We start from the raw sequence: 17,468 nt of genomic DNA on the forward strand, positions 1-17,468 counted from the left end.
AAAGGACCGGCGGAGTGTGATTGCGGAAGGTGGAATGCGTGTCGAGGAGCTTCTCCTCCTGGAGACGCGCAAGACCCGCGGCCTGCACCAAAGTCAGGGGCTGCAAAGATTGCACCTCGCGACGAATTTTGGGAGTAAGGCCTGAAATGAAGCAACTGAGGAGAAATTGGGGAGGAAGGCCAACAATACGGTTAGCCAATTCCTTAAATTCTGACAAATACTGAGTCACCGAACCACGCTGGGTGAGCTTGAAGAGGTTACCGGTGGGGTCATCATAGTGGGAAGGGGCGAAACGCGTCTGAAAGGCTTAAATGAAGGTAGGCCAGGAGGTGAGTTGGCCATTAGTGGCCATCCACTGAAACCAAGCAAGAGCTCGGCCGTCCATGTAGAAGGACACAATGGTAAGCCGGTCATGTTCGGGGGTCGCATGGTATTGGAAATATTGGTTAATTTTGAATACCCACCCGAAGGGGTCAGTACCATTGAAGCGTGGAATGTCTAATTTCATGCGGTGTTGATGTGAAGGTACAGGGGAGATGGAAGGAATAGGTTGTGATGATGGAGAAGGGGATGTGGAGGGTAGCCGTAGCAAGAGCTCATCGAATTTCTGGGCCATGGATTGAACAGTTTCACCGAGGGAGACCTGTAAGGTAGTAAGCTTGAGGATAGCGGTTTCGATCGGGGAGGATGAGGTGCCGTGTGGTTGGTCGGCCATGGTGACGAGAGCACCAAATGTTAGGGGTGACTTGGGCTGGTTTCGAGGACCAGTTCCTCTAGAGAAAAGAGAAGGATAGAATTTCAAAAAGTTAAGTATTTCATTCATGATCTGTTTATTACAATGAATCCATATTTATAATAGAATTCCTAACAAAATTGTGATTCTGTGCTAGGTGCAAAGATTACAAAACATGGAATTTGTTATGGCTGCCTCCTGATTCTCGACAACAAATCCTTGTAGATCCTTCTAGCGCCAGCTCATCCATCATCGCACGAAGTCCTTCAGGTATGAAGGTTTGGTGATCACCCTTTTTGCTCTGCCTTCTGTTTGCACCTCTTTGTTGATGTTTGCACCCTGTTCTTGAATTGCTTGTTGCACCTCTGCTACTTGCTACACCCCTGTTTGTCTATCAAAATCAATGCCATCTAATACATTCACACTTACCACCTTCGTATTATTTACATCCACACTCTTTCTTTCTGTTTCTTTTTCATTCTTTCATGACTAGCTGTCCTCTCTTTTTGTTTCTTTCTTTCTTTTTAATCCCATTCCCAGGGAAAAACATTAATAGTATTAATATTTAATTACACCTATAACTAAAAATGGCCAATATATAGGTGTTAGTGGTCCAATTTAGATCCATCAAAAGTGAAACTTGGGAATTCCTGCTGCTGCGTGCGGAGTGCCAATTTGGTGAAAGCAAGCTTTGAAGGAAGACTTTTCCACAATGTGTTTGGATGGAGCAATTTAATGGGAGAATTTAAAATGATTCGTGATAAAAATAACTTGTTTGGATAGAGTATTTGAGATAAAATTTAATTTTTAGTATTTTTATGAATCATTTTGATTGACTAAAACAGTGGGATTTCAAATTCTCTCAAAAAATATAGAATTTTAATTTTTTTTTTCGGAGATGCTCACTTTAACTCACATTCTTGCTCGCGATTCTTTCTCGCTCAACACTCACAACTACGGGTGACCAAAGTTTTTACGGCCGATATCGACATAAGTTATTTTTCACTGACGTTGGTCGAGGTTTTTTTGGTTAGAATTTTTTTGTATGATATCAACCAAAGCTATTTTTTGCCGATATTGGCTAAGATTGTTTTTAGATGATATTGGTTAGGGTTATTTTCTCACTGACGTCAGTCATGGGAAATTTTTGCTAATGTCGGTCAAGGACTTTTTTCAGTTGATGTTGACCAACGATTTTTTTGGCCAACGTTGACTAGATTTTTTCTATTGACATCGGTCATGACTAACTTTTGAGTAAACACCTGTTAGGATTTTGCAACCGACGTCAGCTAGGTTTTTTCAGCCAACATCGACCAAAACTAATTTTTAGTCAATATTTGCTAAGGTTATTTTTTAGCCGATGTTAGCTAAGGTGTTTTGACTGATGTCAACTAGATTTTCTTAGTCGACGCTGATTAGGATTTTTTTGCTGACATCGACTAGGATTTTCTGGCTGACATTAGCCAGAGTTATTTCTTAATCACATTAGCTAGGTTTTTTGGTTGATGTTGTCTAGGGTTTTTTCTAGTAACACCAGCTAGGTATTTTTGATCGACATCGAGCATGATTATTTTTAGTCGACATCGACTAGGTTCTTACAATCGAAATCCACTAAAGTTTTTTCCGTTGACATCGGTCAGAGCTATTTTTTAGCCAATATCAGCCAAGACTATTTTATAGCCGATGTTGGGTAGGGTTTTTTGTCCGACATTGGTCAGGACTATTTTTTTAGTCAACTTCGACTAGGGATTTTTCGGCCAACGTTGATCAATGATATTTTTCGGTCGACATCGGATAGGTTCTATTGGTCGGCATCAAACAAGCTATTTTTTAGTTGATATTGGGTAGATTTTTTGTCAACGCCTGCTAGGATTTTTTAGGCCAACGTTGGTTAAAAATTGTCTTGGTCAATGTCGTTTGAAAAGACCTTAGCTGGTGTCAACCAAACAAACCCTAGCCGACGTTGATAAAAAAAATCTAGTCAACATCGGCTGAAAAATAGACTTAACCAACGTTAGTCAAAAAATAGTCTCGGTTGACGTCAGCTAACAAATATTCTCAGCATACTTTGACAAAAAAAGTCCTATTTGATGTCGACCGAAAAATAGCCTTGGTTGATGTCGGTTTAAAAACATCATTGGTTGTGGTCAGACAAAACAACCCTGATTAAAATTATCAATATTTTATATTTATAAAAAATTGAAAATATTTTTTAATTAATATTTTAAAATTAGATTGTGTTTATTTTCTATAAAGTTTAATATTAAAATTTCATCTATTTAAAATATAAAATTGAAATTTTGCATATAGAGGAAATTGAATTGCCCTATCCAAACAAAAAATTTAAAATGGAAGAAATTTGAATTGATTTATCCAAACAAAACATTTGAAAAATGAAGGAAATTAAAATCAAAGCAATTCAAATTCTAGGCATTTCAAATTCCTTGAAATTTTAAAATTCTTGATCTAAACACAAGATAAAAGTTGTGAGTTTCATTTGAACTAGGTACGTACCATTTTTATTTCAGTTTTTGAACAGATTAATTAAACTTGTAACTGCTGTTGTCACACATAGAAATATCTACGATGAAAATTCAGGTTGTTTCAACTCTTGTGGTGATGCCATTGTATTGGTTGTGCCTTTGTAACCACTTCCTTGTGGTGGGCAATGTCTTGATGATCAGAAGTCTTTGCTGCTCCAATTTAAGAACAACCTCACATTCATTGGAAGTTACAGCAGCCTGCAGTCGTGGAATGCAAGTGATGATTGTTGCAATTGGTTGGGAGTAACCTCGAGGATTCAAGTACTCTTTTCAGTCTTCAACATCTCCAGACCTTAAAGTTTATAGACGCACACTTTGCTGGAGCATTTCCACGCTCTCTTAACACTTATCTGAGTTGCATCTCTCTGATTGTGGATTTAACGGAACATTTCCAATTCACTGTCAAACCTAACAAAACTCAGTTACCTGGATTTGTCACATAACAAGTTCACCGGTCCAATAACATCATTTGGCATGCCCAAAAACCTTATTGATTTAGACCTTTCCGGTAATCATTTAAATGGTATAATTCCATCGTCTCATTTTGAAGGGCTGCACAATCTTGTCTACATTGACTTGAGTTATAATTTTTTCACTTGGAGCATTCCTTCATCCATTTTTACACTCCCATCCATGCAATGGATTTTGCTTGACCACAATCAGTTCAGTCAACTTGATAAATTCATAAATGTGACCTTTTCTATATTGGACACCCTCGATTTAAGTAGCAATAATCTATCCGGACCTTTTCGAACATCTGTTTTGAAGCTCAGTACACTCTCTACCCTCCGACTTTCTTCGAACAAGTTCAATGGGTCAGTGCAGCTGAATAAGGTTTTGATGAGCTTAAAAATTTAACTACACTAGACCTTTCAAACAACAACTTATCAGTTGATCTGAATGTTACTAATGTTGACCCATTTTCCTTTCCCAGCATTAGCTATCTATACTTGGCATCCTGCAACTTGAAAACATTCCCTAGTTTCTTGAGAAACCTGTCTGGATTAGTCGAACTAGATCTTTCAGATAACCAAATTCGAGGAATAGTGCCCAACTGATATGGAAAACATAATTATCTTAATATTTCTAACAACTTGTTGACCAAGTTGGAGGAACCTTTGCAAAATCTAACTTTCAAATTGACTATCCTTGACTATCCAGAGGATTTAATGGATGTCAAAACACTCCATGTCCTCAACTTGTCAAACCATGCTGTGTCTGGTGAAATTCCATATCGATAGGTAACCTGAAACAATTGGAGTCCTTGGACCTGTCACAAAACTCTCTGAGTGGAGAAATTCCTATCCAACTTGCAAGTTTGTCATTTATATCATATTTAAATCTCTCCTTCAATCATTTGGTGGGAAAGATCCCAACAAGTACCCAAATTCAATCATTTCCAGCTTCTTCATTTGAAGGCAATGGCAAGCTATATGGTCCTCCATTGACTGGAAAAATTGATGGGAAAGAGTCAAAGGTACTGTCACATCAAGAATGAGAAAGGTTAGCTTGTACAGTTGATTGGAATTTTATTAGTGTCAAATTGGGATTGTTTTTGGTCATGGAATTGTTTTTTATGCACTCTTGATTTGGAAGCAATGGAAAGTATGGTATTGACAACTTATTCACAAAATTCTATGCTGGATCTTCCCTTGTATGTATATTGAATATATAACTCAAAGACGACAAACGCACGCAACTTAGGTGGTCGCATTAGTGATTATCAACGAGTGTGCAAGTGAAGTCATGATGCAATCATCTTTCTTCATGTACCCTTTCTAAATTCAATAGTTGTTTTGATTTTAATAAAACCAAAAAATATTTAAAGACATAGGAATTAGAACTTTAAAAATATGTTCTATAATATTTTATTAAGTACTATTTGATAAAATATTTTTGTTTATTCATAAATGACATCTATTAAAATGATGTTATTTTTTATAGGCATAGAAAATTTATTGAATATATATTATTAAATAAGTAGTTTTGAATGTACTTGTTAAATGATCTGGAAAAATAAATATTTGTCTATTGATTTGTTTATAATATATAAAAGAGTTGAGGCAAAAAATTATAGTGTTAATATTTCACTTGCGTAATTAACATAGATCTTGCCACATCAACATTTTATCATGTGTCACACACACACAGAGTCAGTCTCTTTGTGATCTGGTTACACACACACGCACACGCACAGAGAGAGAGAGTCCGTCTCTTTGTGATCTGGTTACTAAAATGGGAAAGATGTTATCCACTTATCATACCAACTAAGTCATTTACATATTTGCTCTTTATACCAATTCTAACTAAAATTTGTGAGTTCAAGATGTCCTCAACAGACTTAGTCAATGTTTATTTCGGAACAGTTACTTTTAAGTCAATGATGTCTCATAGAAGAATCATTGACTTTATAAACATTTAAGTAAAATTAATATTTACCTGAATTGTTGCTCCCAGGTCAATATTGTCTCATAAAGGCAATGTAAGCCTTACAAGTATAAAATTAATATTTATTATAAAATAATTGTTCCAAATTGATGTTGTCTCATAGAGGCAACATTGATTTATCAAGTAAAATTAATTTACCTGAAATAAAATTATTATTTGAATAAAATATATAATTAATATGTGGGAAAAATTAAAAAGATAGTTTCTTTACTCATTGAGTAGCAATTCTGATCTTATTATTTTTGTTGGTCTCTCATGGTAGGTAAATCTTCTTGACGTCCAAGTACATAAAGTGTATATCAATAATGTTTGAAATAAAAGATGAGATATATAACAATTATTTGAGTTTTTATGTTAAAATGATATTTTTTTATTATAGTTTTGTGTAAGCCTATTTTTATCCTTACTAAGATAGCACCTATTTTTATCCTTACTAAGATAGCATCAACTCTTTGCGATAGAGTTTCGAGAGAATCAAACTCAAAGTATAGTGCTATTCTTCTTCTTCTTCTTCTTCTTCTTCTTCTTCTTCTTCTTCTTCTTCTTCTTCTTCTTCTTCTTCTTCTTCTTCTTCTTCTTCTTCTTCTTCTTCTTCTTCTTCTTCTTCTTCTTCTTCTTCTTCTTCTTCTTCTTCTTCTTCTTCTTCTTCTTCTTCTTCTTCTTCTTCTTCTTCTTCTTCTTCTTCTTCTTCTTCTTCTTCTTCTTCTTCTTCTTCTTCTTCTTCTTCTTCTTCTTCTTCTTCTCTTCTTCTTCTTCTTCTTCTTCTTCTTCTTCTTCTTCTTCTTCTTCTTCTTCTTCTTCTTCTTCTTCTTCTTCTTCTTCTTCTTCTTCTTCTTCTTCTTCTTCTTCTTCTTCTTCTTCTTCTTCTTCTTCTTCTTCTTCTTCTTCTTCTTCTTCTTCTTCTTCTTCTTCTTCTTCTTCTTCTTCTTCTTCTTCTTCTTCTTCTTCTTCTTCTTCTTCTTCTTTCTTCTTCTTCTTCTTCTTCTTCTTCTTCTTCTTCTTCTTCTTCTTCTTCTTCTTCTTCTTCTTCTTCTTCTTCTTCTTCTTCTTCTTCTTCTTCTTTTTTTTTTTTTTTTTTTTTCTTCTTCTTCTTCTTCTTCTTCTTCTTCTTCTTCTTCTTCTTCTTCTTCTTCGTTCTTGAGGAAATTTTTATTTCATTTTAATTTTGTTGGAGAGAAGTTGATATTCAACGTGTCTTCCAAATTTAGCTACATTTTAAAAGTATAAATTTAAAATTTATTTCAAATTTAAAAATTATTTGTATTAGAATTGCATTTTTATTAAATATTTTAATATTTTAAGAGAATAATAATGAAACTAAAGCTTTTATTAAATATTTTAATATCATAAAATAGTGTTATAATAAAATGTAATATTTCTATTAGAATTGCATTTTTTTTCTTACAACCCTATTAGAATTGTATTCAGTAACGTGATAATTTGAAGTTTTAATTAAATGTGATAATAATGCTGTAATAATCTGTAATCAGTGCTTAATAATTATATATTATATTTAATTTTGTATCAAATATTTTAATATCATAAAATCATCCAAACAATTGCGTTATAATAAAATGTAATATTTGTATTAGAAGTGCATTTTTTTCAACCTATAAGAATTGTATTCAATAACTGATAATTTGAAGTTTTAATTAAATGTGATAATAATGCTTCAATAATTTGTAATCAGTACTTAATAATTATATATTATATTTCATTCGTGGTTATGTATTGTAATAAAGATACTAAATTTGATTTAAATGTAAGTTTTTTTTTTAAAATTGATTTAAATGTAAGTTATTGGAATAATAAATAGTATGTGAATATTAGTAAATATAAATATCATAAAAGAATATTTTTGTATGAAAAAGGAGGGGGTAGAGTACAATTTGCACTTGAATAACACCTTATTTCTATATTTTTAAGACAATACTTTTATATAGTAATGTAAAAAGATATAGATAAGATCTTAAATTAAATCTCATAACACTGTTAAATTAAAAGCAGGTTATTTTAATGTTTTTAACTATCAAGATGTAATTTATTAAAATTATATATGATTGAGGAGTTATTTAAAATTAAAGTATATTTTAATTGTAACAAAAAAAAATTATATTTTGAATTTAGGTATTTTAAAAAATATCATTAAAATTTATTTTAAATTTAAACATATGTGTTTGGTATCATAGAATGACAACAAAATACTCATAAAAAACTGTATGACAATGAAATTAAAGTTTTTATCAAATATTTTAATAAAAATAAATTCAGAAAATTTTATCATAATGAAATGTAATAATAATTGTATTAGAATTAGTATTGAGTTTTGATAATTCAAAATTTTAATAAAATGTAATAAGTTGTTTGAATTTGTAATGAATGCCATATAGTTATAAATTAATTTAATTAGCAGTTACATATTATAATTAAGAGACATTATTTAATTAAAATTTTAGTCATTGGAAGAATAATATAGTATGAAAGTATTATTAAATATAAATATAAAAAATGAATAATGTTGCAGTAAAAATTAAAAATGGGCTTGTGATGGTTAGTGAAAGGGATGTGAGTTTAGCAGATACTTAGGTGTTAGAAGGAAAAACCTTTTCAGCCTTATATCTCCATAAAACCCTCATTTTGTGTTGAAACTCTCTTTCTCTCTCAACACACTTCTCCTCACAATTATTTATTCTCCAAGAACCACCATTAGAGTACCTAGAACCTTGGTGTTTTGCAAAAAGAGAACTCTTTTCTCCTCCTTATAGTGGTTGTTAACTGACCCTAGGTGAGATAATCTCACATTCTTCCTCTCTTTGAGTTCATTTTTGTTTTCCCTAGAGCAACCATGAACTTTCATGGAAAAACTTGGTTTTAAGGGTTTTGATTCTGTTTTTGGTTTGCTTTGGGGTTGAGTTGATGCTGGTAGAGTGTGGTTGTTGTGGGATTGAAAGAAAGTTCCTCACTTGGACCCAAAGCTCACTCCTTTTTCCCTTTCTTCTTTAAAGAGTCATCATCCCTTTTTGCTTAGGTTGTTGTGAATTGGTTTCAAGGTTGTTGCAAAATGAATCATGTTGTTAAAAATGGAAGTTTGAGCATTTGAGGTTGAGTTTTAAAATTTGGGTTGTTGTTTATTGGATGAATATTGATTAAAAGTTCCTATTTGTGAAGTGTTTTGATGTTGTTGTTTATGTATTTGGAATTGATGGGAAAGTGTTTGAGTTTGTTTTGGGATGATTTGGAAGCCATCAGAGGTCAACTCTACAGAAATTTTGAAATTCTACATAATTTGCATCTAGTGTGTGTCCAACATCCAATGACCATTTTCGCGTTCAGTGTCCAATGTCACGTCCAGTGATCCTTTTTGCGTCTAGCATCCCGTGTCGCATCCAGGGATCATTTCCATGTCCAGCATCTGGTGTCACATCCAGTGACCATTTTACGTCTAATGACCATTTTGAGTCCAATGATCGATTTTGAGTTTAGTGACCATTTTGAGTCCAGTGACCATCTTGAATCTGATGATCAATTTTGAGTCTAGTGACCATTTTGAGTCTAATGATTAGTTTTGAGTCCAGCGGCCATTTTGAATCTAGTGATTAGTTTTGAGTTCAGTGATCATTTTTTAGTCCAATGATCATTATGAGTCCAATGAGTTATTTTTAGTTCAATTGTCAGTTTTGAGTCTAGTGGTAAGTTGAGTCCAATGACCAATTTTGATGTGGATGTGTTTAATGATTGTTTTCCTTGCATAAATTAACTATATTTAGATCTTAATGAATTTATGATGATATGAGATCTGGTTAAGATGATGTTATTTTATTATTAGAGTTGATTTTATGTTGAGATCATGAGATTCATATTCATGAGCTTTGGTGTGTTGTTTGCAAGAATTCAAGGTGTTGGAATGTCTTGTTATGCTTATTGAACTATAGGCGGGTTCACGAGTATAATGAACATATGAATGATGAATCTATGATGTTACAACCTCTTATGATGTTGGTATTGGTGAATGAATTTGGGATGACACATGATATTAATTTGAATGATCATAACATATATGCATTGATGAATGACATCGAATATGAGTAGGCACGTAAGTTAAGGGTGCTAACAAGGCCTTCAACCTAGTGTTGGAGGTTTTCATGATGGCTAACACCGAATAGGTCTATAGAATGGATGGGTGGGCGAATCCCTAGATAGGTTAAGGTCTTTGCAAGTCTTACTGAGGTAAGTCACTACCCACGCTCACCCATTTTTGATAAAACCACACTTCTTCCACAAGGTTCATGCAAGTCTCCACAAATGGTCATATCATAGAGTGCAACTATGTTAAGGGATGTACTTGGCTTAATCGCTCAAAATGTGAATCTTTTGAGGGTAAAGAGCCAACATAACATAACATCATAGTTAGACATCTGCATTGATATTTGTGACTTAAGAATGATGTGTTACTTGAGCAGTTGTATTAGTACATGACTATTAAAACAATAGAGGATTTCTATATCTTTTTTTAACATCTTGATCTCATAGTTCTTTTATGTGTTGTTTTCTTTTAAAATGAGCTTACCCTTGCATTTTATATTGAATTGTGAAGATCGTGTCATTTGATACATGAGCAGATTATGATGTAGCCTTTAAGGAGCATGTCACTTGTGGTTGATGTAGACTTGGTGGTGGACTTAGGGGCGACATCCGACCTTTTGTCATTTATTTATATTTTGTCTTGGTGGGGATCAGTTTATGATTTATACATCTTCATGGATCTATGTTGTATTTATTCCCTTGATGGGATCCTTGAGTTTTGTTTGGAGATTTGTTCATGATGTTTTGATGATGAAGTATCTTGGAGCATACACAACTATATGTTTTACAACTTGAGGACCTTTCTCATGGGTGATGTTTATATGATGCACTTATATGCATGAAAAAATAAAAGTACACGTATTTTCATGGATTAGACTGATTCAAGAGTTTTAAAGGGACTAAAAATGAATCTTTCTATGTTAAAGCCTTAGTATTTCATGTAATGGCATTTGGGGTCGTTACATCAGAACCCATTTCCAAGTAAAGTAAATGGGCATAGGTTTGGGTCCAAGGTGTACTCGAAAGAAATAACCCTTGAAATTTTTGTACAAGGTAGTATAGGGTCCTATGACTGCCTTATCGGAAATGCTGGTAAAGGATAATCAACCACCACTTTTATTTTCCTTCACAGTATAATGATGAAGGAATTTGGGGGTAGTTAGGATGATAAAAAACAAGTCGCATAACACCTTGAAGGCACACATGGCCACCTAGGCATTCGGATGCAACTAGGTAGGAGCAACATTTAACTCCCTCAACACATCAACCTCAAACTTGTCAAAGGCGACAGTAAGGTGAAGTGTGGAGGGAAAAGATGAATACATGTATGTAAAATGAGTCTCACACAAAAAATCACGCATGAAAACATATTCATTTTCCCAGCAAGACTCAACATACATAACATTCGAGAGATCAACGTGAAATAACTCAACCAACTCAAGGAACTCGAAATCAAACAAGTAAGTTAGGAAACTACTTGGGTAGAATCCAACTTCCTCATGAACCTAGTAGTAATACAGGAGAATAATGGAAGGAAACCCCTTAACTGAAATAGGTTTTCTTAGAGGAAGAATGAGCGACCTATGTCGGATCATTTGAATAGTTATTGCCTCCAAGTCTAAATCTATAACATTTGAGGAGCATTTGGTAGAGGGGATTCAGCCTCATCCTCCATAGGAATAAAATGCACACTAGAATAGGAACAACACCCTTTCCCAGCAGCTGCACCACTTATAGGGACGATGGCACTAGCATTAAGAGGGATCGGGACGCCTCCAATGATGACATCACCAACAAAAACGTCGAAAACTTGGTTCCTAACAATGTCAAAATCACCATGAAGGTGGACTGACCTCCGGTGACAACATTCGACCATCGCTGGAGCGAGCAGAACCCTCCCCAGAAAAGGAAATATTAGAGGGTTGACAACAACGTACCTGGATGAAGAAGAAATAAATGGAAAAGACATTGGAGAAAAGAAAGTTGATCCTGAAGATAAGAAGGATGGCCAGAAAAGGAACAGTGAAGTGAGAAGGAATTCCCCACCTTCATATAGTGTTCTGGAATCTTCTGACAAACAAAAAGACGTACCTATTTGGACTGTTAGATCTTTTCCCAAAACCTATAGATCAACGGTTGGGAAGAGATGCGACTCTTAGTTGTCCTATCAAATGTTTCAAAATTCAAAGGACACTATCATTACGCCTTTTTTCAAAATGCGTGAAAACATTATATGCATCTTAAATGGACATAAGGGTTGAAAGATTGATGCTTCGAGTGTCTCGTTACCCGAACTCGATATCGCATAAAAACTTGAACACCTTGTTTGAAAGAATCCAAGGTTGAAGAATTATAGCTCTTACAGCCCGCTTTAGAGATTGTGGGACTTGTTCTACTCGGACTTGGCAAGCCATTACTTGGCCTTAGTAGTTTATTACTCAGAATCGACAGAACATCATACACAACATTTGATCTAGTCGATAACTTAGAAATAGACTAGCAGTTTAAATAAGGAAAGAGGAAAAACTCTATCTGTCAATTAAAAGATAACAGGTGGTCTACAAATCTAGGAAATATATATTATTTAAGGAAAGATAAGATAAAGATTATACCTTTCCTTTATTACAAAGGGAAACTGAGATCTAGGTACCCAATTTCCCCTCTATAAAAAGAAGATGATCAAAGTTTAGGTATTCTATTCTCATTCTAACCCATACACTTATCTACCTATCTATCTCTATGCTTCTAACTTGACCGTCGGAGTGTCTTTGTAGGTACTCCCACCCTTGTTCATGGAGGAACTCATGGAGAATCACCACCGTGAGATGGTTCTGCCAAAACCAGTAAGAACATATATAATATAAGCATGTTTCCAATAAAAAAACTAGTAATATTTCATTAATTTTTCTTCTTTTGTTGTGATATTTAGTTACATTCTTATAAAATATCATTAACAATAATAATTTTCCCCTATACTTTCAAACTCATTCAATATTGGTGTGTTAGGTTTTTAAGGAATATTGGACAAGTTATGTGTTGCAAGAGTTTCTTCATGTCAATTAAAATATTCTAATTTGTTCAAGATAGTGTTTGTGGAATAACTCTTGGTGTTACAATATGTTTGCTTATTTCATGATTTATAATTATTGAATACGAATTTGATATGAGAAGTCACAAAATGAAAAAGATTCAGTTTCCTTTGCCCCATAGATAAAAGTGAACTATAATGATATATCCCTATTAATACGTGATTGATTTTTCCTATGTTGAGATGGTTTATTTTGCAAATACAAGTGCCAGGACTATGCATATTGCAACATTTAGGCCTTTGCCTTAGGCCCATTGAAAATAAAACATTTTTTTATGGAAACATACTCATTATTTCCAAATCAATGAGATGATCAATACAATTAGGCAAACTATTGTAAAGTTGGTGACCAGCATGAGAATTAGCTACCCTAGCAAGACTATGAGCAACTACATTCGCTAGCCTCCTCATAAAACAAACCAAAAGGTTTGGAGACTCTTTAATCAAATTCTTGCACTACAAAACAGTAATCCCTAACTCTGAGTTATAGCATATGTTGTTATTAACATTAAAAACAACTTGTTTGACAATCCATTTCTAAAATGGCTTCCTCAATATCCAGCTCTCAGAGCCATCTCAAAGCTTCTCGAAGTGTTATATCTTCTCCCTCAACTACCTCTGTGAGACATGAAAAATTTGAAGAAGATGCCATGACGAATTGGCCTTTATCATCTCTAATGCACATATGTTAACTTGTTGGCAAGTGTACCAATTTGTCATAGGTAGTAAAGTTATAATGGAAGTCCAAGTGTCGAATCCACAAGGACTTTGGTTATACTTAAAGTGATGCAAACCTAATTATTGAGCAATTAGAAGAGAAAGAAGATAAAAGGAATTATAAGTGTGAAAATTGGGGTAAAAGGAAAAGAAAAAGATAACAAGAAAAATAAACAATAATTTAAATGCGAAAAGATGAAGTCAGAATGTGATAATGTTGGAGCCTAACATGCCAAAACTACTTGTAATGCAATATAAAATATTTTCTCTATCTAATAAAATCTATGTTTTTACTCACATCTACTAAGACACTCTATCTTTGGTTTCCAGCACGAAGAGCCTAGTTTGTTTATTCTTTTCTTCCAAATTTCTTTGCAAAGATAAAAATAATAAACCACATTAAGACAAGAGATGCAAAATTTGGGCAAAACAAATGTCAATCTATTTCTAGCAATGAATTTATTTAGATACCCTTCTCCAGTTCTTTAGAAAATAAACATTTTTCAATGTATTACCCTCTAAACATCATATGGATGATCAGGCCATAATAACGTAAAAGCACAGAGAAGAATAATAGAAACAGAATTACATTAAATAGATAATAGAAAGAGTTACATTACAAGAGTTTGGCCTGCCAGAGTCCCAACAATGGGATTTAGCCTCTCATAGCCATGAGAGGCTTTACACTTCAAGGGCTAATATGGATGGAAGAAGGGATTGGATGACTAAGAGAAAGAAACGGAGGAATGGCTAAGACAGATTTCCCCTAAAGGAAAAGCTCAGGCTTTGGATTTCTTCACTAGAGAGCTCTGAGATCAGTGTGTCTTTTCCTTTTGCTTCCTACTCTTTTTATAGGCCTAACGTAGCTTACTTTTCACACTAACTTCACGCTCAGTACGGATTTTCGTGCTAAGCGCGCCTTTGGGCTTCCTCATGGGCCTTCTTCGTGCGAAGCCTAAATTGCGCGCTGAGCGAGACTGCGTGCTAAGCCTAAACTTGCCCGCTAAGCCTAGATTGCGTGTTGGGCGAGCTGTCCAATTCTTCCAATTCTTCTTCAATTCTTTTTCTTCAGTTTTTGCATCAATTTTCCTCTAAATCACTTGAAATCTTCTTCTTTTGACTTTTGCCAATCAAAATTTGCAAAGATGTTAATTTCTTCCTTATTTCATTATAAACAATAGTAAAGTAAAGAAATTACAATCATTATTAGCCAAAATTGAATATTAAATTAACTCAGATTTCACAATTATCAACTCTCCCAAATTAAAACATTTTCTTGTCCTCAAGCAAAAGACAAGTTATGAGTGTACCAACACATGAGATAAATGCTAATCTTTTCAAACCTTTCAATGAATGATTGTGAGTTTGCATTTGTCTTGATCTTGTGATGGAAGCATGAAGAAATACACATGAAGATGAAAAAGGTTAGCAAATAAAAACTCCATCAAGGCAAACCACTTCACTCCTCACAAGGCTAGTGTTTCCCTCAGCACACAAGTGTCTCAGCTAAAAAGTAAGTTTAACAACTAAATTAATGTTCCCAAATTTTCACTTCTTCTCAGTTAAAGCAATCATACATACATATTGTGGTTCACTAAGGACTTTTTAGGCTTGTAATGTGGCTCTTCTAACAAAGAACTCATGGTTTTTCTTTGGAAACAAAATTAAGTTCTAAGAGAGCACTTACCTCATGTTTTTCTGATAACCCATGACTTTATATTGCACAGCCCCCAACTTGCCTTTTTTTCCTAATAGCACACAAAATTTATTTGGCACTTTAATTGCTATCAGCTCTTTATTTGAACACAAGTTTTTTTTTTTAAATAGAACTGATATTGTAGCAACTCATCATACTTTACATTTAAGTGTGTGTTGTTAGTGATGTTCATGAAACACAATTTTTCACCAAATACCAAAAATCCAACTCCCCTAAATTAAAGGTAAATTTGTCTTGACTCGTGCTCTCCTAAAACCTAAGATAAGGTGGTCATTAATTTCATTCGACTCAGGTTTCAAAACAATTTATTATATTAGGCTCAACAGGGTGCAAGGGATTCATTTTAGTACAGGTTGGCTATTTGGCTCAATGGCTGAGAAAATCAAACAAGGCCTTGATCATTTCCACCATATGTATGTACTCACACAATCTCAGAATCATGCAAAATTAAGAAATTAGGTACAATCGTTCTCTCACAGTTATAAGGTCACACATCTCACCGGACATTTATGACGTGCTTGGCTTACCCTACCATGATTTCCGTTCAGATGTGCTAACCTCTTTACTCTTGTGCTTTTGATTCATACTTCATCACTCACAATGGCACCTGCTCACAAAATCAGAGCCTTCACCATTATCTCATCAGTACACAATGTATCTCGTGCATCAATTCATCCAGAATAAGTCACAGCTAATTACTGATTCCCTATGTCTATCATGCAATTTTTTTATTTGTTTAATAACTGAAATGAAATTAACTGCTGAAATTAAATTATCATTATTGAAAAAGAAAGTACACTGAAATTTAAAAGAAAATTAAAATACTAAAATAAAAGAAATAAAGAAAAAGAAAAGAAAGAGGTGGCCCATACTCAATCCTATGTAGGCCATGGATCCCACTCACCTTGAGCTGCTGTAAGATCTGCAACATAATCAATGTCAGCTCTGGCATTTGCAGCATCTCCAACGCTAGAGGTATCACCCCTCATCAGTAGAAGGTTGGACTCCCGGCCAAGCAACTCACTGGATGAAGTCCTCTAGTGTCACCAGTAGAGGATCCATGACAAGGTGGATGGCAAGCTGATGCATGTTCTCAATGATTAGGCGTTGGCCATGATAGATGCATTGCATCATCTAGGCGAGAGGCTCCTATTGGGTTGAGAAGGAAGAGGAAGGCTGGCTGGTGGTGACAGGTGGAGCAGCTGATGGTGGAGGAACTGGTGGTGGAGGGACTGGAGCTGCGTTTGGAGCGGCTTTGGCTCGGACTTGGGAAAATGATGGAAGGATCTGCTAGGTTCCAGCAGTTCTCCCAGATGTATGCTAAGTTGATCACGAGACTTAGCGACTCGAAGGTTAGGGTGTCTGAAGTGACCCACTGAATGTCGCACAAGGTCGTGATCAACATCGAGAATCCGAGCAGGGAGGTGTTGGACTAGGCTATTTGTGTAATTTGTCCTGAAATCATGTTGCCCAAGTTCATATCCATTTGTGACACCAGCCCATAGATGAGTCGAGCCCTGTCCACATTCAGATCAGAGGTGAGAGAGGTGGGAGCGAGGTTGAAGTAGCTTAGGATGCTCCATGTCTGGGCCAACATGGTGAGGCCTTCCGTAACAGCTTCCATGGATCCCCATCGGTGTTCAGAATGAACTGACCACTTGGTGTGCATAGCCTGACTGCCATAGCCTGGTGGTATGAGTAGGTGTGTAGGTACTAGGAATAGGTGGGGTACTCCTCCCCCTCTAGGATGATGACGGGGGTCTCCAAAAAGTCATTCAATGTCTTTGCATCAAATCAAATGACTTTTCCCCAGACCTTGTAGAACTTGGGCGTGTTGTCCTCTAGATCGTAGGCATTTGCATAGAACTCTCATACTAGAGCGACATCGATCCTTTTTCTGGGAGGCGTGTCAATCGGCAGTGCCACAGTCGGCTCTGAAGCTCCCCATAAAACTCATCGTACATGGTGGGGGCGAGCTCCACGTTCCTCTCCGGAAGAATTTTCTGGAGGTGAACGTTGTCCTAGTATCTGTGCTAGGCCACCTCGAATGTGAATCGAGAGGAGTCCCATGCGGGCTCCCTCTCCTGCGGATGAGTGAGCATCGCTCTGCGCTTTCGTGAAGCCATCTGCAAACTAACA

The 17,468-nt window shown here is 35.1% G+C and overlaps 1 pseudogene; it reads left to right on the plus strand.

The window, feature by feature from the left end:
• Positions 1 to 3,622: 3,622 nt before the first annotated feature.
• On the plus strand, positions 3,623 to 4,980 carry LOC114380140 (annotated as a pseudogene).
• The last annotated feature ends 12,488 nt before the right edge of the window (positions 4,981 to 17,468 follow it).

Source organism: Glycine soja, chromosome 1 (genome assembly GCF_004193775.1).
Source record: "Glycine soja cultivar W05 chromosome 1, ASM419377v2, whole genome shotgun sequence".
NCBI lineage: Eukaryota > Viridiplantae > Streptophyta > Magnoliopsida > Fabales > Fabaceae > Glycine > Glycine soja.